The sequence below is a fragment of the Mizuhopecten yessoensis genome, unplaced genomic scaffold (assembly GCF_002113885.1).
Source record: "Mizuhopecten yessoensis strain PY_sf001 unplaced genomic scaffold, ASM211388v2 scaffold4259, whole genome shotgun sequence".
NCBI classification, from domain to species: Eukaryota; Metazoa; Mollusca; class Bivalvia; order Pectinida; family Pectinidae; genus Mizuhopecten; species Mizuhopecten yessoensis.
In genome coordinates, this window is record NW_018405455.1 from 318,204 (window position 1) to 322,131 (window position 3,928).

A 3,928-nucleotide genomic window follows, 5' to 3' on the forward strand; every position below is an offset into this window, starting at 1 on the left:
ATCCCCACACTAACGAAGCTTTAATTGTTAATCAATCATTAAACCTTCATTAGTTAATGATCCCTTAAATGACGTTTCCAACAACACCTTTTTAACGATAGATTAACTAATCAATCATTAGCGATTTAATGACTCATTAAGACTTAATGATGCTTTAATTAGGGTTAACTTTAATGAACGTTCGAGCAACCGGCTCCAGATTTTAATGATCATAAAATCTTAGGTGTAGTAAATGATTAATCATTAAATTGGCATTAATTTCTTCGATAAATTTAATGACCCTTAACCATGTCATGGTTTAATGAATTTAATTGGCATTAAAAGATGAAATTTACATTAAATTTTTTGGACATAATATTTAATGCAAATTTTAGTCAAATTTAATTATCATTAAATGCCGGCATTAATGGTAATTGAATTAGCATTTATCGAAAAGTATTGATGTAAAAGTATTTATTAATGCAGTTGAAAATACGATTAAATTTCAAGACCATCAATTTAAGGGGAATTTCATGGGCATTAATCATGCCACATTTTAATGCTTAATGTATGCCCTTTTATGCAACTTGAATGCAAAATTTATGAAAACTTTTAATGAATATTTCATCTATTTTTAATGACCATGCATGCAGTAGTGAATGATGATATAATTTTATAGTAATTGTGTCATTTAAATGCTCTAGGAAGAATTGTATAATCGCACCTTTAACACCCATACAGGTGTAAGTCAATGAGGTCCCATTGAACATAAAATGAATTCTGAAACTAACCGTTCCTGATTTAAGCGTCCTATACCCGTACCTTTTTGGATTTATCTTGTTTTGAAAATCCAAGCGGTGGCCGACGCTAATGGTAAATCGCCATAGGCATTGACCCTACCTTTAATGTCGGCAGTCATGACAGAGATATCATTGTCAGCAGTAGAGTTAACTTCCACTATATTTTTCCTGATCGAGCTGATTGTATTTAGAAAGTAATCGCTGAACTTGTTTTACAAGTCTTTTTCAAAATTACAGCTTGGTAGGATAATTAAACCTTTCTAACCAACAAGGGTTTTGTTGAGTCTAAAAAGCTGTCTATGATCCTTACCACATTCTTCAATTCTTTCCGAATAATAAGCCTTCTTTGACTGAATGAAAAGTGAACCAACTAGTCGACATTGTTCCCTATAAATATGTTGGTGAACGGTTAATTTGGTCCGTCGCCACTGTCTCTCTGCTTTTCTACAGTTCTGTTTTTCTAATAGGAGATTTTCATTATACCACGGGGCATTCGGGAACCGGGCGAAAATTTAAGGACACTAAATTCAGAGGAATAACGTTAACTGACTACATTCAGTGACCAGCTGTTGTTGGCTTGATGACATGTATATTCTCGAACGATACTGATGTCGGAATCCGTGTGGAAGTATCGTAACGGATCAATTTAGGTGAACCGGATTGCGTTTGAACGTGTTTAAGAAGGTACGTGCATTGTGACAGACAAGGTGACAGACATTACGACAGGTATTACATAAAATGCGTTTAACGTTCTGCACCACCTATCACAATCTCAGTCATTTTTAAATACTGGTTTGTTTATGTCTCTTCTCAGATCCTATTGTGGTCTTTTTATTCAGTTTCAAGTTACTTTGTTTTATTGTATATCAAATATTTTACTCTCCTACCTCTAAGTGTCTGTAATGCTATGCTGTGGTATCGTACGTCAGTAATCTATCAACTAATTGTATGTACCACCTGTGCCATGTAGTCTTAATATTTAACCAGCAGATACCTTGAACGGTTGCGGAACACTTTTGACTTACTTTTAAGGTAGTCTTGCATGTTAAATGTTTTAAAACAACATTATATAACAAAAACACTTGTATATGCTATTAAGACCAGAAGTGCATTTATCTATATGGACAAAACCTTGAAACTTTAGTCCAATAGCAATGGCATAGAAACAAGTAGTTATAAAATGTATTTTTTATTTTTTTAGGGGTTTAGATAGACTTTCCGTAAAAAGCAATAAATTAATTAAAAATATATGAATGAATGAATAGATTGATAGATAAATCAATCAATAAATATTAGACATGTACAATGAACTACGACTAATTTGAAGTCATGTCGGCTCATCAAGTACATTTAGGCAAGTTTTAAAACACCACGGACAAAATCCATCCCCAATTGAGATAGAGCTGGCTGAGAAATCGTGCCGGTGAGAAAATGTGTCGCCTATGCCAATATTTTTTGCACGATTTCTCACCCGGGTGAAATATATATATATCGTGCAGGGGTGAGAAATCGTGTTGCGAACGCAGCACTTTTAGCACGATGTCTCGCCCAGGTGCCGTAACGGACAGATCCCAAACTCCATGTTTGTTATGTATCAGCACGGCCATATGCACGGTTCATAAAATTGTTTACACCATTATCCATGATAGAGAGGTTTCTATTAAGATTTCAGGAACGTTTGTTATAGCTATTTATAGTAATGCATACGCCATTATCCGGTATAGAGAGGTTTCTCAAATGATCCCATGAACGTTCGATATACAATGTAGCTATTTATAGTGATCCCGCCATTATCTGGTATAGAGAAATTTCTATAACGATGTCAGGAACGTTCGATATACAATGTAGCTATTTATATCAATAGACACACTAATCCTGTGTAGAGAGGTTTCGATTTTGATCACATGAACGTCCGTTATATCTATTTATAGCGATGAATTCACCATTGTCCGATATAGAGAAGTTCTGATTATGATCTTATGGACATTGTTTATAGTAATGATCACATATCGTCCGGTGTAGAGAGGTTTCTATCCTGATCTCATGAAGGTTCGATATAGTTTTATAGTAATGAACATACCATTGTCCAGTATAGAAAGGTTTCGATTATTTTCTCATGAACGTTCGGTATCATTATTCATAGTAATGAACACAAAATTGTCCGGTATAGAGAGGTTTCCCTTTTGATCTAATGAACATTTGTTTAGTATATAAGTTGCTTTTATGATCTCATTATCCTCCGGTATAGAGGGATTATGATTATGATCTCATGAACACTCAGTAGAACTATTTATAGTAATTGATAATTATCCGGTATTAAGAGGCTTCTTTAATGATTTTTCGTGAGCGTTCGATATAGCTGAACACACATTAATCCGATATAAAAGGTATTGAATAAGATCTCATGAACAATTGTCTATAGTAGTGATCACACTATTGTACGGTGAAGAGAGGTTTCTATTATGATCTAATAAACACCTGCTCTAGCTATTGATATCACGATCACACCATTGTGCTGTATATTAGTTGTCATTATGATCTCATTATCGTCCGGTATAGAGGGATCATGAGAATGTCCTCATAAGCATTCGGTTTAACTTTTTTTTATAGTAATTAACACTATTGTCAGATATATAGAGGTTTCGATTATGATATCATGAACGTTCGATATAGCTATTTACAGTAATGTATATTCCATTATTCGGTATAGAGAGGTTTAGATTATGATGTCATGAACGTTTGTTATAGCTATTTATAGTACAATGATATCATCTTTGTTCGGTATATAAAAAAAATATGATTTCCTAATTGTTCGATAGGGGGCGTTTTAATGATGATATCACAGCTGTTCTGTACAGACCGATTTTAATTCTTTTCTCTTTCGCTATTTGTTACAATGAACAAACCCTTGTCTTTAAATTGCGATACGATTTATCAATGAAGATTTTTCTGTAAATATTTCGCTTATAAATATACAAGTTTGAATACAACAAAAACCTCTGCATATCTGTATGCAGACTCTCAAAAATGGCTATTCCATACCTGATGAAATGAGTTCCATTTCTAGATCCAACTAGATATGTGATTTCATAAATAATAAATAAAATTATATAAATTCAAATTTTTTTTTTTTTTTTTTTTTTTTTTTA